A 25,513-nucleotide genomic window follows, 5' to 3' on the forward strand; every position below is an offset into this window, starting at 1 on the left:
GCAAACCATTTGCAATGTACTCAAGAGAGTTTATTCCAAGGAGACATTATGTTCATAAGCATGTACCAGAAAGCTTTATTGATATTTGAACAAATACCAGCATGTGCTCCAAACAAAGCACTAGGTCTGTAAATCAAGTCTAAAGTAAATTAGTTTAGTGTATATCTCATTTCATTCTTGATGTCATAACAGACTATTATGATCAACTCTGGGAATTGCATTTGCCTAGAGGAAGAACTGCATTTACTTTTATTCTGCAAATAATTAAGAGTATTTGGAAGGCTGATTGTATCTGTAAATGAAAATGTGAAGCCTTAATTACCATTTCTATTATATTTTATTAGATTACCTTTGCCAGTCAGACTTAAGGAAAGAAACATAATTTGTGGAGACAGTTAAATATTCACTCAGCATCGAATTTAATGTTTCATATCATTATCATTTTTTCTGTTCATTTATACCTTATTTATAATATTAACAAATTAGAAAATTGTTTGGAAAATATTGCTGTGCTTTGCCAGTTGTAAGTCAATTTTTCTTTACATTTTGGCATGCTACTTGTAAGACTATCATCAGCTTTGCAACCGAGTTGATTCTAAAATCTCTTTGCCTTCAACCTTTTCCTCTAATATAGTGTTCCTCAACCTCTAACAACTTTAAGCTGTGCTGACTTCAACTCCGAGAATTCACTCAGCCAGCAGGCTGTAACCTATCATTTCTAACAGCTTTAGGCCATGAGACTTCTTACATTTACATTGCCCTTGTTATACCGTTTCTCCGTAGTGGTGACTAAAGTGCCTTCAGTGCTTCTTCCAGAGAAACCTGATCAGTTCTACTAACAAAAGACACAAAATCTGGCTCGCACACACAAGCAGACAATGTACCATATTTTTTGGAGTATAAGATGCTCTGAAGTATAAGACGCACCTTAGTTTTTGGGGAGGAAAATAATAATAAGAAAAATTCTGCTTCTACCTACCAGCATCCAGGGTATTCAGCTGACACATGGTAACAAAGTTAGCCAATGAATAGGCATAGCAACTAAGTCAGCCAATGAGAGCTATTTGGACTCTGAAATTTGCTGTATGAGCAACAAGGAGACAGGAAGGAGCCTGGCTTAGCTGGGAACTGAAAGTGAAACTGCTTGTGTTTTGCTTGTATTTACTGCTACTTTGGAAAACCTGCTTTTGGTAATGTATTGTATATTATTATTATTATTATTATTATTATTATTATTATTGTTGTTGTTGTTGTTGTTGTTGTTGTTGTTGTATGGTTAATCTTTGGTGAGATTCACAGCCTTTGGGGCTGGTTGGTAGCTCAACAGCTCAAGTCCCAACCAAGGACCTAGGAACTGTTAAGGTAATGTCGGAGGATATAAGCTTTTCCAAGTAGGGAGGTTTTTTGTAGAATCAGAATGTCCAAGTCTGATAAATTTAAAATTTCCAAATGTAACAGTGTTCCATGCACCTTTGGCATTTAGTCATGCTGGCCACATGACAACGGAGTCATCTTCAGACAGCTCTGGCTCTTTGGCTTTGAAATGGAGATGAACACCACCCCCTAGAGTTGGGAAAACTAGCACATATATGCGAGGGGAACCTTTACCTTTTAATGGAATATATCATCATATATCTATCTATTCGGATAACTACTATATAGTTTTTGTAGGTCACTCCAAACTTCAGCTATAAAAAGGAATCTGTCAAGGATTTCTTGTCAAATTAACCTATTGGAACTGTCCAATGGAATCCATCATATTTTTGAAATCATTATACTAAAAGCTGAGCTCAATTTATGCTGATTATATGGGCATACTATAGATGTGTACTTTCCTAAGCAAAATTTGGAAATAAGATGGTGGCATAATTTAAGGAAGATGGAAAAAAGGGGAGTGGGTTTTGGATTTAGACAAATCTGTCTTCCAAAAATCCACATATCACCTCCTAGATTGCTTTCTTACAAGAATGATAATATCTAGGAACTCCATAACTCAATGGTTAGTCTCTTCAACATCACACTTTCATGAAAAGGATTAATCACACACACACACAAACTAGTTATGTTAAGGATATAAGGAAAAATACATAATAATAGCAGAATTGCAGACTGAAGATGGAAAGAGCATGAATTCACTATTGAACATTAATCTGCTCAAGATAATGCTTCATCTCTTTCCATCATTTTTCATATTTTATCTCAAATATTTCAAATCATTTAATTAGGCTTCTCCCCCTTCTACTGGGCTGTATTAATGTCAAGAAGCTCTTATAACATCATTCTGTGCTTGGTATTGTGCTATCCTTCTTTCAACTTTGAAAGGTTAATGTTGCTCCATCTTTAATCTCTCATACTTTAATTAACACTAAACCCAAATTCCAGTGAAGCATAACAATATATATTTTTTTTCAAATCCCAAAGCTAAGAAATGCTTGAATCATCAAGTATATCAACCAATGTTTGAGTTGGTTAACTGACAGGACCAATTTTAATCTCTTGCTCTGAGTTAAGATTATAATGTTAACTAGGCATTTATATTAAAGATACTCCAAGCCCCAATTTATTGGTATTATTGGGGTAGGGATGCCTAATGCAATATCTGAAGTGGTCTTTGTTATAGTGGCATGGCTCACAATCAATGGAAGGAATATGTCCAAATGAAGAGTAATCAAAACTAGCTATGTTATTTTGCTATGTCACCCGAAATAGAAAATCTCTTCCTGGAAGTAAAACTTAAGTAATTATCAATTTTCTGTCATCTTCTTAGCAATCCAGATCATTGCCTTTTCCATAATGTTTAGGATAGGATAGGATAGGATAGGATAGGATAGGATAGGATAGGATAGGATAGGATAGGATAGGATAGGACAGGACAGGACAGGACAGGATAGGATATAGGATGTCTTCTAGCCTCTGCTCAAGCAGAAAAATCTATACCATCTCAGACAAGTGACTGTCCAGTCTCTTCCAGTGTTGGAGCACCCAAGATTTCTGGAGGCAGGCTATTTCACTGCTTCATTGTCCTCACTGTTAAGAGTCATCACTGTTTCTCCTTAATTCCAAGTTGCTTCTCTCTTTGATTAGTTTCCAACCATTATTTCTTGTTCTGCCCACTGATGCTTTGGAGAATAACTTGACCCCCTCCTGTTGCAGCTCCTCAAATACTGGAATACTGTTATCATGTCACTCCTAATTCTTCTTTTCTTTAGACTAGCCAGACCCAAAACCTGCAGCCGTTCTTCATATGTTTTAGTCTCCAAGCCTTTGATCATCTTAGTTGCTCTTCTCTGAACTTTTTCCAAAGTCTCAACATTAGGACGGCCTTGTCCCTTGAGAGACCGCCTGCTGCCAATTACCTCCCAAAGACCCATTAGATCGCACAGGGTTGGCCTCCTCCGGGTTCCATCCACCAGCCAATGCTATCTGGCTATGATCCGGGGGAGGGCCTTCTCTGTTGCAGCTCCGGCCCTTTGGAACGAACTCCCCGCGGGGATTCGGACCCTCACCTCTCTCCAGGCCTTCCGAAAAGCCATTAAAACCTGGCTGTGTCGGCAGGCCTGGGGCTGATGAGCTCCCTTCCCCTCTCGACAGGTGTGGTTGTTGGTCATTTTAAACGTCTATTTTGTATTTGCATGTTCCCCTTCCCGTTGGAGTTGTTCGCCGCCCTGAGTCCCTTTTAGGGAATAGGGCGGCATATAAATAAAATAAAACTTCAAACTTCAAACTCTTGTTCTTGTTATACAAAACTCTTCCTTGTAAAGGAATCATGGAAAAAGAAAATGGACAAATAGGAATACCTACTGAGGCCATTTTCAGAAAGTATACATTTTAGTGGCTATGTGATAAAACAGCTTCAGGAATCCATATGCTTCTTTCCTGAGAAGCATGAAATGAGGAAGAGAATGAGGGAGGCTTTCTGCTTTTCCTTGCTTTTATAGTTTCATAATACATTCCTGTGGCAGTCCCAAATGTATAGTTTATTGAATAGAATTTTCACAAAGTTTTAGCCTTAAATTCAGAACTTACACTTGCAAAACAACTTTGGACTGGTAATCCTATTCCATACAAAATGCGGACAAAATAAATCCAGACATGAAAGGAAAAGCTGGGAAAGAAATACATACTGCAGGAGGCATAACTTAAGAACAAAAATCTACTTGAAACATTTTTGCATGGATAATAAGATTTAGTGCACAAATCGGAAGGCTAGCGGTTCAACTGTTATTAACACCACTAGCAGAAATTGTCCCTGACTATATCAAATTTTAAAAAAAAAACATGAGAAAAAGATGCATCCCATTGAGTTTAGAAGTCTGTCCTTTCTTTTAGAATCCTAATATAAAATATGGAAAAAAAATGCTCCCGAGGAAACACGTATTTTGCTATTGTATCAACGCGAGGAAGTTCTTCAGTAAAACATGGCGTTACTCAAACTGTCAGGCCTGGAAGCCATCTTTTGCATTGGGCCTTCAGGCCTGCCACATTTAATGCTGTGGGGAAATGGGAAGGGGGATTATATGGAGTATGAGAGATATATAGTCTAAATGACATTCCTTTCTCCAAGAGTCAAGGACATCTTGCTCTGCACCTGGAGTGGTGTGACTGGGAGGCATCTCCAGTTGGGATAGGGCCTGATTGGGTAATATGATGGGTATGTGGGTGCTGGGCAGGGACTTGAACTTTCAATTGGGTGGGAAAAACCTGGAAGGTTTCAGATTTGGGTTTTCCTAGATGTGCCAATATGACATCTCTAATAAAATGGAACTTTAAGGAAACTTAAGCCTCAGAGTCTTCATTTGTTAGAGGTGTTACTTGGAACCTGACACAACCCATTCTAACACCATCTTCCCCAATGTTTCCATTTTTCTGCCAGCCACAATTCCGCTATTATTTTTTTTGAAAAGTTTTTTATTGTTTTAATTAAACAAAAAACACAAAAAAAGAATAATCCTTCATTACATCTTGTAGAAAGCATGTCGACTGGTTACAAATACATTTCGTGTGTTTCTTCCACAATCATTACATATACTTCATTCATATTGAATTGTACATTTTAAATAAAAAATCTTTTATGTATTTTACTCTCAATGTACCACAATTCTCATTTAACTACAATTATTTAAATGTGCTTTTATCTGAAATCATTTGTATTTAAAGACACAACCACGTACTGGCATTCATTCGCAATTTCAATAAACCTCCAATAACATTACACCTTTATAACATATTCTAAAACAAAATCAATTAATAAGATATCTAAGCATTTCCCCCTCCTTTTTCCTCCCAACTCACTATTTAAAGCTCATGTCCAATTCGCTTTTACCAACACACCACACACACACACACACACACACACACACACACAAACATATATATATATATCATTAAACACTATCTGTTAACATTTCCTTGTTATTATTGTAGTTAACTAAAATTATTTACTATTTATATCACCTCTCCTCTCATCAGGTCCAAAAGAAATTATACCATTATAGCAAGATCTAAACAAGAATTTATTAATAAAATTTATAGGTCTTTTCCCTAACTCCCAATTTACAATTTATATCCAAGTTATTTTTACTAATTAAGGTTATCATTTCATTATTATTCATAGTTAATTATATGTTAATGAGTGAACATTTAATAACAATCTAAAACAATCTAGAAAATACTAACATTCCTACTTATTAATCACCAAAAATATCCATTAACATTTCCTTATTATTGTTGTAGTTAATGAAAAAAAAATTACTATTTATATCACATCTCCTCTCATCAGACCCAAAGAAATTATAGCTTTATAACAAGATCTAAACAAGAATTTATTAATAAAATTTATAGGTCTTTTCCCCAAGTCCCAATTTACAATTTATAATCAAGTTACTTATACTTATTAAGGTTATCATTTCATTATTGTTATTGTAGTTAATTATATGTTAATGAATAAACATTTAATAACAATCTAAAAAAATCTACAAAATACTGAAATTCCTAATTATTAATCACCAAAAATTAACTAACTTTTTACCATCAACTTTCATTATCAACCTGTATCTTTCCAGTGGCAAAACAGTCTCATCTCTCTTGCCAGTTGTTGTGTCAATTCTCTTTTCAGCTCCTTTATAAAGTTTTTATAAACTTCTCTCCACACTTTATTGCTTAAAAGATCTCTCAAATAATCTCGTTGCCCTTGAATTGTTATTAAAATTAGCTTGTTTTTGGTTGTCAGGCTTATTTCTGAAAAGGTTTCTCTTCTTAACTCCATCATTATCACCCTTTTTTTCTCCTGTATCTTTAAATCTGGGATAAAGCTCCAAATTGTCAAATTCACTTTTCCATCTTCCCTTCTTTCCACTTTCACCCATATTTGCTCCATTAAAAAATTCATCTATTGTCTTGTCTTTATCTTCTATATTTTCATTCTCTTTTTTAATTTTTGGGGCTCCAACTCCATCATCTTTTGCTGTGAGAAACAATAGTCTATCCAACTTCTTCTCAAATCTCCCAAATCCTACCAAGATATTTTGAATTCCAGCCAGGATATTTCAAAATTTTAAGGTTTCCTCATCTGCATATTGATCCATTCCCCCCCCCAAAAAAAAATGAAGGAGAGAAAAAGAAAAAAGGAGTCTGAAAGCCACTGCCACTCTAGCCTTCCAAGCCTCCTTTGTGTTTGTGTTTATGTATGTGTGTGTATGTATTGTGTGTGTGTGTGTGTGTATATATGTGTGTGTGTATATATATGTGTGTGTGTGTGTGCGTGTGTGCGTGTGTGTGTGTGTATGTTATATTTGTGCTGATAAATAAATAAAGGGAGACTAGTATAGATCTATTTCAAGCTATTTAGCTCTCATCAGCTAGCCATACCCTTACTGGGATTTGAACCTGGGAAGTATTACATCTTAGGCAGACGCCTTAGCCATTAAGCCACAGGTTCTCCTCCTTATCAGCTGAAGCCAGGGAGGAAGGTATATATTTAGTGTCGCAACCCTTGGTATGCCCCAATTATGGGAGGAAGCTAACAGCTTCCATTATCTGTCAATCGGCTCGTCACAAGAGTCCATCACGAAAGAAACCCAATATTTTTACTGTTGCCTTTGTTATATTTGTGTTATATTTGTGCTGATAAATAAATAAATAAATAATTTCTGTCGTGATGGACTCTTGTGACGAGTTGATTGACAGATAATGGAAGCTGTTAGCTTCCTCCCATAATTGGGGCATACCAGGAGTTGTGACATACCAGGAGTTGTGACATACATATATGTGTGTGTGTGTGTGTGTGCGTGTGTGTGTGTATGTATACAGACATACACACACACACACACAAACACACATATATATATACACATACATATAAGCTGACTTAAGCACAAGTTCTTTTGTATTCTTCAAAAGAGAAGGGTTCTATCTTTTTCTTTCCTTTTCCTTTCTTTGCCAAAATATTTTCCAAAAGCACCTGCAAAAAACAATTCGTGCCCTTGGCTCTTTATCAGATTTTGTAAGCAAGTTGCAAATCCTTCAGTTACAAAGTCAGTAAGATCAAAGAGGAATGAACAAAGGATAGATTGTTTCAAAAAAAAGAACACCAGACTCTGACTTCTGAGTGGCAGATTCCACTTTTTCATACTTATCTCAAGCTTATGGAAAACAAAGATCTTTAATTGTCTTTGGTGGAATTTAATAGCAAATGGTAGGAAGAATTTGTTAAAATAAAAAAAGTGTTTTAATTCAAGCCAAAAAATAAGGTAACAATAAATAAAGGGAAAAAATCAATTCGTTCAATTCAAGCAGAGAAATGGGAAATGTTATGGTCACTTCAATCCACAAAATGTCGTTACAAGAAAAAACAAGAACTTTCCAAGGCAGTCCAATAAGAATTAAATTCACTACTTTATTCTTTTACTTAAAGGACTAATGTATCTTTTTTTTTTTTAAATGTTCTTTGGGCAATCTTTCTCAGAATAGAAAAAAAAAACCTCACCCGATAGACTCACTTTCACTTCCTTCCTTCCGGAGCCACCTCCGACTTCGTCAGCCTAGGGCTGCCTGTTTGCCGCCAACTTGAAGCGCTTCCCTTGGGTCAATCAGGGACTTTGCGATGTTCCTGAGACCAGCAAGGCTTTGTCTACCTGTTCACCATCTCTACAGGACGGTTTAGGTCCAACTGGACCGTCCAGTGGCAAAAGTGTCAATGGCGGTCTCGGACGTTTGTGTTGTCCTGACGTTGCCTCCTCCTCTCCACAATTCCGCTATTATTGAACAGCTTTAGGCCTTACGAGGTAGTTTCAGGAAACAACTTTTTTTCCCCTGACACTCCACCCCCCAATCATTTTTAGTTCACTATTAGGAATTACACAAGGGGGAAAGGAGGAAATGTTCAAATTAACAATCAAATGCTTCAGACTTGCCTCTGTGCTAGTCGTCACTTATAAAGCCCTTCATGGTATTGGACCTGGGTACTTGAGAGACCGCCTGCTGCCAATTACCTCCCACAGACCCATTAGATCACACAGGGCTGGCCTCCTCCGGGTTCCGTCTCCCAGCCAATGCCATCTGGCTACCACCCGGGGGAGGGCCTTCTCTGTGGCAGCTCTGGTCCTTTGGAACGAACTCCCCGCAGAGATTCGGACCCTCACCTCTCTCCAGTCCTTCCGAAAAGCCGTTAAAACCTGGCTGTGTCGGCAGGCCTGGGGTTGATGAGTTCCCTTCCCCTCTCGATCTGTGTGGCTGTTGGCTATTTTTAAATGCTTGTATTTGTACTTTTGTGTTTCCCTTTCCCCCTTGGGTTTGCTCACCGCCCTGAGTCCCGCTGGGAATAGGGCGGCATATAAATAAAACGAAACCTAAACCTAAACCTGTGAAGTAGCCTTCTCAACAGAAGTGTGGTTGTCATGAAGATGAACGTGCTATATTTGTGGGAGACATTATTTCTTCTTTGGATTCACAGCTTGAGGTTTGAAGGCTTCAGGCAATGTGGGTACTTAATTCGGTTAAGTATCTTCTGAATATATCAAATTATCTTCACTTAAGATAATTTTTTTCATTAGCAGAACATGCTGTCTAAATGGCCTTTGAAGTGGCGACTAACTATTAGATATATGCACTCCACGTGCTCCACAAACAATTTAGGAGTTATGTACGTGAGTGAAAAGGCGAAAAGTTGCTGCTAGCTAATCATAAAGAATTTTGAAGAGGGGGGATTTGCAACCAATGTTGTTTCCCTGAGCACTCCATGTAAATATATAGCTTAGTAAGCAAATATAGATATTTGATATTATTTTCACCACAAGGAAGCTAACCTTATGAATGCCTTTACTGTGGGATATATCTATGAATTTATTTAAGTGTATAGGCCACTATAATCAGCTCCCCAGCTGTTTACAGTATCATTAAAAACAGAACATCAAAATAAAAGCAATAATTGCAAAAAAAAGTAACACTGTTTAACCCTGATGCTTATCCCAACTCCAAACAGCCATAGTTAAACTTCAAAAACCCTGCAAAAGGGCTCCATCTGTACAGCCTTTCTAAAGGTCCAAGAATATTTTCATTGAGGAATATTAACATACCTACAATGCTTCTCAAGTGTTCAGAAGCAATTCACAATCACTTTTCAAAATCTCGATCATGTCCTTTCAAAACATAGCTGTAATTATCATTACTATGAAAATCCAAGTTTAGTATTCAATCAAAACTTTAGGCCAAGATTTTTTTACAAGTTTTATATGCTGTACCATTAAGCACAAGAATCGTTCCCAATAGTTGAAACTCTGAAAATAGCCTTGACAAGGGCTTCCCAGCCTATAGTACCTTGCAGAATTGTTTTAAGATAGTAAGAACGGAATAGGAGATAGACTTCCCTTGTGTAAGATGTGTGTCCTGTATTTTGAGCAAATATGACAGCAAGGCGGCCCAGAAATTCAGCAAGAAATTCTGAATATGGTAACACGTTGCCTTCTGCTTCCATTTCATGACAGTTTCCATGATATGCTTGGTAAATCTTTAATTCCCACAGAAGGTGACAATCCACAGGTTTGTTAGCATGTTATATTTTAGAGTGAAAACAAGTCCCATTTCCTCAATAGTTAAGAGTTTACCCCAGGCTATGGCAGACAGTGGCTCCACTTTGCATTGCCAAAAAGGGGTTCTTGAGGCTGTGGTTTTTCTTTGCTCAGGGTTTGGGGGGGGGGCTATAAAAGCAAAATATTCCAAATGAAATAAATGCTGAACCTGAGAGTTAACAACCCCATTAATGCCTGGGTTACAACATGTGCCAAACTTTACCACACTTTACAATGTTTGCAACGTAATATTCAGTGAAGGAGCTATTCAAGCTCATGCCAAAGGTTCAAAGAATTGATTAATAAGGTAAACAGAAAAACGAAAGAAAGAAAGAAGGAAGGAAGGAAGGAAGGAAGGATGGAAGGAAGGAAGGAAGGAAGGAAGGAAGGAAGGAAGGAAGGGGGAAGGAAGGAAGGAAGGAATCTTTGTTTTGCTTCAGACTGTACTACTGTAATGCGCTCTACATGGGGCTGCCCCTGAAAAGTGTGCGGAGACTACAGTTGGTCCAGAATGCAGCCACACGAGTGATACTGGGTGTACCTAGATACACCCATGTTACACCCATCCTCCGCGAGCTGCACTGGCTTCCTATTGGTCTCCAAATGCGCTTCAAGGTGCTGGTCATCACCTTTAAAGCCCTACATCGCTTAGGACCTGGATATCTGAGAGACCGCCTCCTGCCACATACCTCCCAACGACCGATAAGATCTCACAGGTTGGGCCTTCTCCAGGTGCCATCGACCGGACAATGCCGGTTGGCGGCCCCTCGGGGGAGGGCCTTCTCTGTAGCTGCTCCAGCCCTGTGAAACGATCTACCCGTAGAGATCCGGACCCTTCCCACTCTCTTGGCCTTCCGAAAAGCCACTAAAACCCGCTATTCTGGCAGGCCTGGGGCTGTTGACTTCATGAACGAGGCCCAGCCCCACCCAGACGGAATGTATGGTGTGTTGTTTTTAAAATTGCTTCTCTTTTTCTATTTTTAACTCTTATCTTTTATCTTTTTTCTGTAAGCCGCCCGGAATCCTACGGGATTGGGCGGCATATAAATTTTTAAAAAAAGATTATTTTGTAACATCTGCTTTTTTATCGTGTGAATGATTTCCATTGTTGTATAATCATTTAAACCAAGATTTTGTTAATATAGTCACTGTTATGGCTATTTTAAAATACTAAACGATTAAGAACCAGACCCCGGGACCCTGAATAGCTATAGTAGACAACTTTCAGAAATAAGTATTCTTTGGCAGTTCAGGATTCTGTTATCTGGCACCAGAAAGTAGGTTACTCATATTTGGCATACTTATCCTTATAGTCATTGTGGGACGTTTCTGTTATGATACCCTTAATGGAAAATAATCTATCAAGGATAGATTGTCTGTCACTATATTGTATTTGCATGATCAAATCACAAATACAGTATGTGTTTGTTCAATCATGGCCATAGAAAGCACATAAGGAAAAAATAACAGAAATAGATGTTAAAGCCAGTAGGTGGAAATTAGTAAAATAAGTAGATGCTGAACAAAAATATTTATTGTAGATTTAATCTGGATAGCTAATAAGCTAATAAATCAGACTAATAAGAGGAACCAATGTTGGCACTTTCTATTGCATCAATAGAAAAAAAAAGTGAGTTTGAAAAGCTTGTCTAGGACAATCAAACATTTTTCTTTTTACAGAAAAAGGAGAAACAATGTTGTTGCTACTATTGTTAGAAGACAAGCTAGATACATTCTATCTTCAACTATAATAATTAAATATCTTTTATGATCCACTCTGTTAAGCTTTTCCTACCAAGTTGAACTAGAAATATTCTTTTCTTTAATGTTTTTATTAAACAAGTTTTTTTTCCATTTTATAAACACAAATATCATCTTTGCAACATTTCCACATCAGTAAGCCTCCATTATACTCTTTTTATCTATACATGTATACCTTTATTTCTCTATCTATCTATCTATCTATCTATCTATCTATCTATCTATCTATCTATCTATCTATCTATACACACACACACACACACACACACACACACACACACACACATTTTTATCCACTAATATAATAATATCCCCTCACCTCCCTCCAGGCCTTCCGGAAAGCCGTCAAAACCTGGCTGTGCCGGCAGCCTGGGGTTGATGAGTTCCCCTCCCCTCTCGACTGGTATGGCTGTGTGATTTTCGTGCATTTTAATTATGTGTACTGTTGTTTATGTTCCCTTTCCCCCCTGAGTTGTTCGCCGCCCTGAGTCCCTCCTGGAGAAGGGCGGCATACAAATAAACCAAATACAATACAATACAATACAATATGGTAATTTATACTTACATTTCTTCTATACATGAACTAGAAATATTCAAATACATAGAACTACTGATCAGTAGTTAAAGCCATTATGCAATAATTCAAGTAATTACCCTATGTTAAATGCAGTGACGTGCCGTGAGGTTTACAGTTGGTGAGGCAAGAGTGCGGCGGCGGCGAGAAGCAGCGTCCCCGCCGCTGTCACCGACAGAGGCGTCTCGTGTTTATGTCCGCCATAGATGCGAGATGCCTGTCGGGGACAGCAGCGGGGACCGAGGAGGCAGGGGGCGAGGCAGCGGAGCGCACCCCAATGGATGACTCTGCTTTAAAAAGCCTCTAAAAAAGTGCCCTCTGCAGGAGGAGGCGAGAGAACCACGTGCCTCCTTTGCATAAGGAATTTTTCACCTTTTAACCCTTGCTTAACCTTGCTCAAGTGATCATAAAGATAGACTAAAGGAGGCATGTGGTTCTCTCGCCTCCTCCTGTAGAGGGCACTTTTTAAGAGGCTTTTTTAAACAGTTAAGCACTAAGCAGAGTCATCCACTGTGACTCTGGCAGCAACTACCTCAGCCTTTTTCCTTTTACATTTTTTTTTCTTTTCAGGATGACAGTGGTGAGGCCCTGCCTCCCTTGACTGCACATCCCTGGTTAAATGTGTGAACCCTATTTACAGCAAAATCAGTCCAACACTGCCCATGGGATGGATAGACTTGTAGCCACTCTCTTTGTGTGCAAGCAATCTCTTGTTTTGATACCAGCAGGTTCATCACCTGCGAAGCCTCTTGGGTTTGATGGCGATCAATTGGTACTTTTATAGTAGAGCAAAATATTGGCAATCTGTCTCACAGGCAATAGCATGGCTAGAGGGCCCATCATATTACAGTCAGCTTGCTTCTATTGGCATCACAGAATCATTTGGTAATTCTGAAAATTGCTGGTTTGAAAATAGCAAGTGTTTTATACTTCAGAAGAGATCCCAGAAGTGTATACTTAAAAAGGAGTTTAGCACTCTAGAAAGTTAGCAAATACCTATGACTGTTGAGGGGAAATTACCTCTTCCCCTCACCCTTTGCTCTTCAAATGCATTTTGTGGCTTTTGCATAAAAGACAACATTGGCCCAGCTGTGTACTTTGGAATATAATGGAAAGGGTTTGTTTGATATTGGTTTGCTGTTTTTTTTTCCTTACTGAAGGCTCAAATCTCTTGAGTTAATCTCGTCTTCCTTGTATTCTCGACATTCGGCGGATCCAAATCCATCACTTTTCTGTGATTCCATTTCTCTATTTTCAAGCAAACCGCCAGGAAAAGAAAGGGACATTCTCATCATAAAATTAATCTCTTCTCATGAAAGAATGTAGACATGTGGAATTAACCATTGGGTTTCACCCAGTTGATTGGAAGAGTGCATAAAGGTTTAAGAGCTGAGGTGGCGCAGTGGTTAGAGTGCAGTACTGCAGCCACTTCAGCTGACTGTTATCTGCAGTTCGGCGGTTCAAATCTCACCAGCTCAAGGTTGACTCAGCCTTCCATCCTTCCGAGGTGGGTAAAATGAGGACCCAGACTGTGGGGGCTATATTCTGACTCTGTAAACCGCTTAGAGAGGGCTGAAAGCCCTATGAAGTGGTATATAAGTCTAACTGCTATTGCTATTTATGCTTTTTAGGTTACCAGCTATAGTTACCTTTTTAAAAGCTTTAGTCTAGAATGAACATTTTGCCATTAGACAAATACTAGTTTACCTGTATTCCAAGATTTTCTCTCGAAGCTTATTGCAGTCATGCTTAATGCAGAGCCAAATATCCATTCCATTTATGAATTAAGAGAAGCAGAGTCAAAACAGATGGAATATTAAGCAAAGAACAGGACAGAATAAGAGTTGAAAGGGACATTGGAGATCTTCTAGTCCAACCCTCTGCTTAGGTAGGAAACCCTACACCACTTCAGACAAATGTGTTATCCAATTTCTTCTCAAAATCTTCCAGCTTTTAAAAGCATTTTTTGGAGTATTTACAACTCTGGAGACAAGTTGTTCCACTTAATTGTTCTAAATGTCAGGAAATTTCTTCTTAGTTCTAAGTTGCTTCTCTCCTTGATTAGTTTTCACCCACTGCTTCTTGTCCTGCCCTCAGGTGCTTTGGAGAATAGCTTGACTCCCTCTTCTTTGTGGCAGCCCCTGAGATATTCGAACACTGCTATCATATCTCTGCTAGTCTTTCTTTTCATCAGACTAGACTTACCCAATTCCAGCAACCGTTCTTTATATGTTTTAGCCTCCAGTCCCCTAATCATCTTAGTTGCTCTTCTCTGCACTATTTCTAGAGACTCGACATTCTGCTTAGAATTTGGATTGATGAGAAAGTGAGTTAACTTGTCCTCTGAAATTCTTTCTCTCCCTCTTTTATTTTTCTTCTGCTTAAAAAGTAATAATAAGTCCCCCAAATATATTTGCAGTGACCATCCAAGCTTCCATCATCAAAATTAACCTGTTTCACTTAGTGAGGTTAAAGAGGATGTATTTCTTCCACTCTACCTCTTCTGCTTAGAAAAATTGCAACTCCAAAAAAAGAAAAATAATCCACTTCAATTTTCCAAATTTATTAATGTGTTTAAATAATCAATTAGAAGAGCAATTTCATTTCATAATCCTATAAACACCCATTGTGCTTATGTATTAACAATTTCTCTCTCTTTGTCTCATTTTAAACATCCTTTGTAATATTCAGGGTTTTTTGTTGATAGGCTAATCATGCATGAAAGAAAGTATGAATATCTAGAAATAGGAAGATCTGAGTCTGTATGTTTAGGAGGAAAAAAACTGAATTTGTAACGAAATGGCCTTTTCAGTTCCAACTTCCTCCTATGGTATAAAAGAAAAATCAAATCAGTAAATGTTCTAGAAACTTAGTCCTTCTACCCCATTTTGTTACCACGGTCTCTACTATATAGCATTATTGAAAAGACACCTGGGAAAGCTATATTAGATGTTGGGAGCATTTCATGACTTTTAAATGAGATTTTGTTACAGTTAAGAGGAATATGGAGTTTTTATACATGTTAATTAATATTAATATTTTAGAGCTTGTGTGGATCTGTTGCTAGTAACTGAATTAAAGAAGGTGTTGCTTATTTAATTTGCTTATTATTAAGAAGTGGTTTTGGGATGAAGTGTTTTATCTTTGTTGGTTAAGAAGAGGTGAAGAGATTGGGAAATTGAATATACTTGCCCAAAAGTTGGATTGGGAATCATTTTCTTGGGTGACAGGTTTTTTTTTTCTTTATACATTTATCTTTCTTGCAATTACTTTTTTCCTTTCTTAGTCTCTCTTGTCTTTTATTGTTTTACTAGCTGGATACCCGTGCTTCGCTATGAAACCATGTGATCGACCAGCCCACAGGCCGAATTAGTCATGCGCTGGCCACATCCATATAAGGCAACTGGCAGTTGGAACAGAGTTCCTTTCAGGTGGGGAGGGGGAGTAGAATGGCTAGCTCTTTAGCATTGATGCATGTTAATATCACACTGTATAAGAAATACTGAGATCTGATAGTTATTTTGAAAAATCCTTTCTTAGTGAGCACCTAGAAGCCAAGAGGTCCAAACGTGCCGAATTTCAAGTTTGTAGTCTTTACAGTTCTGGAGATTTCATGATGAGTGAATGGCATTTGGCATATATGCATGTATCTATCTATCTATCTATCTATCTATCTATCTATCTATCTATCTATCTATCTATCTATGTATATGTAGATAGAGAGATAGAGATAGAGAGAAAGAGAGAGAGAGAGAGAGAGAGAGAGATAGATAGATAGATAGATAGATAGATAGAGATAGAGATAGAGAGATAGAGAGATAGAGATAGAGAGATAGAGATAGAGATAGAGATAGAGATAGAGATAGAGATAGAGATAGATAGATAGATAGAGAGAGAGAGAGAGAGAGAGAGAGAGAGAGAGAGAGAGAGATTCAAAATTTTAATCAAATTATTTGTAAAAGAAAGACATCTGGGGTATCTGCATTTACAAACTTAGGGTATGGATACTGCCCATCATCTTCTCTTGCAAGGACATGCTGAGTATGTAGCACTTCAAGATAGGGTGAAGAGAAGTAGGGGAGATCTGTAAATCCTTAATTTATAGGCTTTTTAAAATCATGTTCAGACATGTGGTATGATAAAACAATTAAGCAGGATCACTAGAAGTCAAGCTCAACTTGCAGGAGACTTTAATTTTCAAATACAGTGAAGGGGGGGAGTTGGAGGTTGGAAATTATTAGATATTAGTTTGATTAGAATTGTTAAGAACCCGAATAAATGAACTCTTCTAAAACAGGCTTAGAAAAATACATTCACTTTAATTAAACACACTAGAAAGCATGCCGACCTTAAGAAAATTCAGAATGAAAACAGAACAAAACTACACAACAGGTTTTTTTGGGTGGGTGGATTAAAAAATATTGCAAGCTAAGGGGCTTAATAAAAGTTAACTTGAAATGGAATTTTCACGTTATTCAAATAAAGTAAATAAAACATTAAAAATAAGTTAACTTGAAAGGAGTTGAGACTTTGTTTCAGCTACGTGGGAGTAAATCTACAGCTATATATAGCATCATAAATGCTAATAGCCATAAAAACCATTCAGGCCCTATGAAATTGTAGTAGCAGCATGTCCCTTCTTTCTTACACCAGGTTAAAAGATTCCTTCTCGATGAATGATAGAATAAAATTCAACCACACAGTCTTTATATGGACAACATTGTTATCTTGTACATTCTTAGTTTCAAAAGTTTTATTTCTTTTAAGGCAAACATTTCATCATTCCTCAATCAGTAAGACATCGAAGTACAATTTCTTGTATATCAAAATAATTCTAGTTTACCACCAAATTCTTGTCTAGCCTAATATATACCCCTCCCTCCCTCCACCCTCTCCCCAACCCCTCTCCACCTTCCCCCCCCCCTGACTTCCCAGAACCCGTACACGGTATGGATTTCTAACAAACACAGTCTAAAATCTATTGAGAAAAAAAAGAAATAAAGAAATTAATAACATTCTACATTGACCTTAGCTTCTTCTTGCTGAACCAACTTTAAACAATTTAAATCATTTCTGATCTTAAGCATAGGCTAACTGGAATTTCTTGGTCCCATATTTATTTTGTATATAGTCAATCCATTTTTCCAGTCTCGTTTATATCTCTCATTTGAGTGATCTTTAAGATATGCTGATGTTTTAGCCATCTCGGCTAAGTTTGTAACTTTCAATGTCCATTCTTATCTTGTACATTCTTGATAACCAGAACTAAACTAAATAATTATGCAAATTGATGTCAGCATACCTTTGAAGATGATACCAAGTCTTTTTTCTGTACACAGCATCATTGCTGAATCTTAGAATAATGTTTTCCATGTTGCATAAAAGCATTCCCATGGGCATGTTATTCTTCAGAAATGTAGAAAAAACCACATCTTAAATATTTTAATGCATCAATGAATTTATTTTGAGTAATCACAGGTCTTCAGCTTTACAAAGCTCTTCATCAGACTCCATGATTTTTTTTAAAAAAAGGAGGCACACTTTGACATCATTTGGTATGGCAATGTAATTCATTGTTGCCTAACTTACAATTTGCCCACTCACAAAATCTTAAGTCAGTTTTTTTCCAGACTGGTCTCTCACAAAAGATTAATTAACCTATTATCCCTAACAAAAGGGGTTGGGTTATATTATCAGATGATAACATTTAACAAAGCATTTTCTTTCAATTTTACTACTCTTAGTTCATCACGAGAATACTGACCACTTAAAAACCTATTTACCTTTTCTGAAAACAGCCCTGTGATATCTATACATGTGAAATGTTTTCTTGCAGCATTCCGTGCCCTCTGCCCAATTAAAACACTATGCCAGTGGTTCCCAAACTTGGCAACTTTAAAACTTGTGGACTTCCAACTCCCAGAATTCTCCAGCTAGCTCTTCTGGCTGGAGAACTCTGGGAGTTGAAGTCCACAAGTCTTAACGTTGCCAAGTTTGGGAACCACTGCACTATGCGTTTGCTAAAAATTCAGCAATGAATTCTGTTTTGCATCACTGTACTTGTTAAAATCAATATAACATAGATTGGTTGTACAGTGAAAATGCTCAGAAAGTGAGAAGTCATTTAGAATCTATGGACAAAACTTCTTTGGACCACATCAGGAACTTCATCTTCTAGAAGGCTAAGTGTTTCTACTCTGAACATCTTCTCAGCATATGTCTGTGCACAAACACTTCTTCGGTGACGAGCTGTCCATGACATTAATGTGGAGATAATCTGGTGCTCCAACATTGGAGGTTTTTAAGAAGAGATTGGAAAAACAGAGATGCCCCCACCAAAGAAGGGGTAATAAAGGAAAGTTTGATTTGGGCAGAAATGGACAGACTGACACTAGAAATCAGAAATGGAAATGAGGCAGAATATTATGAAATTTGGAACAAAATGTATCAATGGTTGGAAATGAGGAAAAGGAGTCGAAACAGAACATTTTGAGGATTGTAAAATTGGAACTGGATAATACATAGATAAATATATAAAGCAGGATAAGGGATGTGTTAATAAGATTAATGTAGTGTAATGTAATGTAATGTAATGTACAATAAGTTGAAACTGTATTTGTTGTTATGCTAAAATATGTACGGAAATGGCGAAGCCAGAAAGGTCACTCTATGTCCAATGTTTTTAATGTTATATATATGTAGTTTATCTGCAGAAATGCAACACAAATGTAACAAAGACAACAATAAAAATAATGGCTTTCTGTCTGGATGGTCTCTTGTGACGAGCCTATAGACAGAGAAAGGAAGCAGTATGCTTCCTCCCATATTTGGGCATACTAGGGTTGTGACACCATACATACATACATACATACATACATACATACATACATATATATATATATAATTTATTTATCAGCACAAATACACACACACACATATACACACATATACACATTTACACATACACACACACGTATATATATATATTCATATATATATATATATATATATATATATATATATATATATATTCATATATATATATTCATATATTCATATATATATCAGCACAAATAAAAAAACACAAATATAACAAAGGCAACAGTAAAAATATTGGGTTTCTGTCGTGATGGACTCTTGTGACGAGCCGAAGGACAGATGATGGAAGCAGTTGGCTTCCTCCCATGGTTGGGGCTTACCAGGGGTTGTAAAAAAAATCTAATAGATATATATATTCATATATATATATATATATATATATATATATATATATATATATATATATATATATATATATATTCATATATATATATATATATATATATATATATATATATATATTCATATATATATTCATATATTCATATATTCATATATATATATATATATATATATATATATATATATATATATATATATATATATATATATGAATTAACTGGCACATAAAGAAGCGACCCAGATCTGAATAAATATTTGCAAGAAGAAGAAGGAGAAGGAGAAGGAGAAGGAGAAGGAGAAGGAGAAGGAGAAGGAGAAGGAGAAGAAAGATTGGACAACGATTTTTTCCTTGATCAGGGGATTGGACTAGTTGACCTCCAAGGTCCCTTCCAACTCTAATTGTCTGTTAATCTCAGAAGGACCTTACTATGACAATATTAGGTCTTCGAAAGAAGACAGCAATCCCAGTTTTTCAAGAAACAGTTTTTATGATGTGCCCCTTCATAGACTTGCAGTCTTATTGGGGAGACATTTTCATCCTTTTGCAGATGAAGCAAGATCTTCACATTGGAAGGCAATTTTTAGGTAGCTGGTCCTATGGAAAAAAAACATGTTCTTTGTGATGGATATTAATGTCCCATTCTCTTCTCCAGGCTATTCATAGCCAGGTTTTCTTTCTTTTTCTTTCTTTTTCTTTTTCACTACTACCTATAGTCCTCCTTCCATCAGCCCTTCCTAACTGTTGTCCTCCTGCAATGTGGACTTCAATTCCACTAGAATTTCTTGGCAGTGGCATCCAGCTTGGGAGGGCTCCTGGGTTGAAGGTGACTGTTTTACAATCTTATGAACCTACTCTAATTATCTAGGAGTGACTGAACTAAAGTTCAAATGTTCATTAAAAATGTTCATAAAAACTTTGATTCAGATCCAGCTGAGTATAGCAGAAAAAACATCTGCTAGCAATTCATCCGTGATGTCAAGCAGTGTGGGTTTTGAGCAGTGAAGGGAGGGAAGCTAAGCTCCTCTCCATTCCATCAAACCAATTGGCACCTTTTCCAATTTTCTAGCAGATCTTCTCCTGTACGGCACTAGCAGCTGGAATTCAAACAGGTTTTTGAATGCAGAATCTTTTTAAGTGCATGATCCTGTTAGCAGACAAAGCTGGGCGGAATAAATATGCTGGAGCCTCAACAGATCAAGTCCTTATTGAAATAAACTGGCTTTTAGCAAATGGGTTTATTAGTTGTGCGAGACAGCAAGCAGCACTACATACAGAACAGGGCAGAGCAAGTTTCTAGCATTATCAAGATATAGTCCAGGCACCCACCCCCAAAAAATAGATGCCAGAACTTTTGCAAGTTCTCTCTTGGTTGATCTCTCATGTAACAATGCTGAAATCTCATAAGATTCAGGGGAAAGCATCCTTTCTTATCCTTTCATGCAAGTATTAGTCTTACTGTAAAATGTATCAATTTAATGGTATCCTGGACTGAAAAACGTGGTTCCACCACAAATCCACGAAGCCCTTATCCGCGGAGACATAAGCGCGAAGACTAATTCGTGCCGTTCGAAGCGCTAAGGAAAAAAGCGAGCCTACCGCAATGACATAATCGCGGAGGGCAAATTCGTGCATTCCCAAGCACTCAGTACCCTAAACCTAACCCTAACCCTAAACCTAACCTAAACCTAACCCTAAACCTAACCCTAAACCTAACCCTAAACCTAACCCTAAACCTAACCCTAAACCTAACCCTAACCCTAAACCTAACCCTAAACCTCACCCTAAACCTAACCCTAAACCTAACCCTAAACCTAGCCCTAAACCTAACCCTAAAACAAACCCCTAAACCTAATCCTAACCCTTACCTTAATTGAAATCGGCTTTCTGCCGCAGCGCCGTTTTAAAGCGCCCTTCTGTTGCCGCACTGTTGTCGCGGCGGTGATGACACACGGTGATGATGTCGCGGCTTTAGCGACGCGATTTTACCACCGCTATTTTGACGAGCGCGGTTTTGTCGTGCCACGGAAAAACGTTACTGACCTAGAATAAAGGGGTACATATATAAAACCTATTTTTGGTATTTCATTCTGTTCAGAATTAGACTGTTTGTACATATTTCACAAGCTACAGTTTGGCTGATATTGGTCATTCTTCTTTATCAAACTGATTGGCAAATAACTGCCTTGATTGTTGCAATTGCTAGTGCATAAAAAAGGAACAGTTTTAGGGCATGAATTCCAGATTTTTTTAAAGCTTCATTACTTCCACAAGGTCTCACAACAGTTTTTTTTAAACTGATTTCTCTGGTACTACTCTGATAAATCACATCACAACTAGCTTGTAACTATATTGTATTCTGAACATTTGTCAGTACATTGTCTGTTCTTTCCAGTTGATGTGATGTGGGCAACATTATGTTGGTTTGCCAAGAATTAGAGCAGGAGTCTCCAACCTTGGCAACCTGTAGATTTCAATTCCCAGAATTACTCAGCCAACATTGGGAGCATGGGAATTGAAGTCCACAAGTCTTAAAGTTACCAAAGTGGGAGACCCCTGGATTAAAGAACCTAAACTGATGGTTTGAATCAGTGGTGGGTTTCAAAAATTGTTTGAACCTACTCTGTGGGTGTGGCCTCCTTTGTGGGAGTGGCTTGCCACCCATGTGACCGGATGGGAGTGGCTTGCCACCCATGTGACCGGATATGAAGATGCCGACGACACTTCTCAGAACCACCTTAAATTACCACACACACAGCACTGGCATGCATAAGAATATGATGTAAACTTGTTTTTTAAAAGGCATCTTTGGTTTGCGTTAAAACAACTTCAACACACGCAATGTTCTGACTGCACCACAAACGCAGTAGTCATCCTTACCTTTCACAGAGGCACTGAGCTTTATAAATAGGAGCATGATAGTGTAGAATAATCATATCCAAGGACCAGTGGTGGGTTTCAAAAATTTTTGGAACCTCTTCTGTAGGTGTGGCCTGCTTTCTGGGTCCACTGGTGGAACCTCTTCCAACCGGTTCGGTAGATTTGACGAACCGGTTCTACTGAATAGGTGCGAACTGGTAGGAACCCACCTCTGGTTTGAATATGCTTAAGATAAACCTTGGCTTTGGTTTATGTGAGGCATTTTGATTTTTAAAATGTGCTAAAGTGTATCAGTGCTGCCAGTACTTATGATTAGGGCATGTGTACTAACACAACTATATGGATGTGGTGGCTCAGTGGCTAAAATGCTGAGCTTGTCAATCAGAAGATCAGCAGTTCGGCAGTTCGAATCCCTAGTGCCACATAATGGAGTGAGCTCCCGCTTCTGCCAACCAGCAGTTCAAAAGCATGTAAAAAATGCAAGTAGAAAAAATAGGGAGCACTTTCATGGGAAGGGAACAGCGCTCCATGCACCTTCAGTGTTGAGTCATGCCAGCCACATGACCATGGAGATGTCTTCGGACAGTGCTGGCTTTTCAGCTTAGAAATGGAGATGAGCACTGCCCCTAGAGCTGAAAACGACTAGCATGCATATGCAGGGGAACCTTTACCTTTATGTTATTAACACACCTATGGCTAATAACCTCCTTCAGATCTTCAGTACGTCAGTAAAAAGCATTATGTAAAACCCTCAATTGATTAAACTCATTATGGGCCCTGGAAGTCAATATCTATAGATCTTGGTGATGTCAGTTATATTGGGAAGATTATGACTTTGAATATAAGAGGAGAAAATGTCAGTTGGTCTTACCTGAACTGCATGTCTCAAAGGTGGTGTGGGAGTAGTCACAACTGGGTATTAACATAGCCCTTTTGCACGGAGACTCAGGTAAATCTTGAGGCCACACCTCCGCTCCTCCTCCCGACTTTCCCAGATTAACTGATGGTCCGTTGCAGAGAAACCTGGGAAGGAAGGGACAGAGAAACACACACACACACACACACACACCCTTCCTGCCCGGTCCCTGACTGACCATAACTGAACTAGCTCAGGCCCCTAGCACAAGGCGCCCTAACAGGTGGGCAGTGCACGGATGAGGAGAGGTGATCCAAACAAAGGAATTAGTCTGTTGAAAAGATCTTCGAAGTGAAGCGAGAGTCAGGAAAAACACTTCTTCTGGGCCGAAGACTGAGTTTAATCTGGGAAAGTCAGGAGGAGGAGCGGAGGTGTGGCCTCAAGATTTACCTCAGTCTCCGGGCAAAAGGGCTGTGTTAATACCCAGTTGTGACTCCTCCCACGCCTCACTTCGGAGACTAACAAGGATTATTAATTAAAGGAAATAAAATGCATTGTGTGTCTATGAAACAAAAATGGAATGAAGTAAAATAATAGATCTGAATGAGGATGCGTTAATCCTGGGAAATTAAATTGATGAATATATGTAGGGAAGTAAAGGTGAAAGTTTTGTTATAAATGAAGGTTTTAAAATAAATGTCACAAACTATGAATTGGTTGTTTTGGTCATTATACATAAGGCAGTATGAGTCTATAGGTTGATTTTAGTTGCAATATGAATGCTTGTGCCAGAATCAGCATTGTAATGCTTGAATGGATGTGCAGTTTTGTATTTTATTGACTGATTCATCGGGAATGTTAGACTGTACGATGCAACTGGAAGTATGGATCTGAAAATTAATGTATTAAAAACCAAAATAATGGTATCAAGTAGAGAAAATGAAGTGAATTACTATAGGTTATATATAAACAATGAAAAAGCAGAGCAAGTAGCTGAATCTGATACCAAAATCAAAAGTCTACTAAAGGCAGAGAATTGGATGCAAAATTTTAAGATCTGCAAATGCTAGGAAAAATATAATTTGTTGTATATATTATGAAGCAAAAGAAGCAGAAATGGCTATGTGTAAATGTATGTTTCTGTCTTCTTTGTTACATGGAAATGAGACTTGGGTATGTTAGAGAAACTTAAAATTAAGTTTGAATATAATGAAAAAAAGGGTATTTAAGGACTAGATATGGTAAAACAAGAAGAAACACAGTGAATAATGGATAACTGCTGAATGAATGTACAAAAGTAACATACCAGTACAAAAAATATATTGGGGTGATACACACATATACACACAAACAACCACATACAAAGTGAGAGAGAAAGACGGTGTAAGTATTGGAGTGTTGAATGGATTGAGAAGAAAGAGAGGATTGCAATTTGATGGAATTGATGAGTTGTTCTAGAAGGCAGAGGTAAGAAGGTTAAATAAAGGTTAATTTATGAAGTTGTACAATGATATGGTGGAAGGAAATATAATTTGTAATGTTAGATAGGTATGGGTATGGTTTGATATAAATTAGATGTGTCCCATTTCTTTTTTCTTATCTGATCCCTTTGAAAAGGCAGCACAATGATCTGCATGCAGTTTGTTTGTTTGTTTGTTTGTTTATTATATTAGTTGGTAAAACATGTACAAGATAACAGGTAGAAGTATGAACATGTACATGAACAAAGGAAATAAATCAGGGGTGGGTTGCTACCAGCATTAATGCCGGTTCGCCTTTCAAAAATTTTTGTATGCGCACTCCATTCACTTGCATGCACACCAAACTCATGCTCCATGCACATGTGCATTTGCACCTTAAAAAGTCTGCACATGCAGACCTTTTTTGCAATGAAGATTATCCTGCACATGCACAGAACCGAAAATCAAGATGGCGCCACCGCCAATACAACCGGTTCGGGGGCGTGGCAGGCTGAGTTACAACCTACTCAGCCAGACCGGTACGAAGCAGAAGGAACCACTTTTTAACCCACTTTTTAAATGGGGACGCTGGAGAGATAGACTGTGGTGATGTGACCAAGACAATGCCTTGTGACACTACCTCAGAAGAGTTAGCAATAGCAATAGCAATAGCAGTTAAACTTATATACCGCTTCATAG

This window comes from Thamnophis elegans, chromosome 15 (genome assembly GCF_009769535.1).
Source record: "Thamnophis elegans isolate rThaEle1 chromosome 15, rThaEle1.pri, whole genome shotgun sequence".
In the NCBI taxonomy this organism is placed as follows: Eukaryota; Metazoa; Chordata; class Lepidosauria; order Squamata; family Colubridae; genus Thamnophis; species Thamnophis elegans.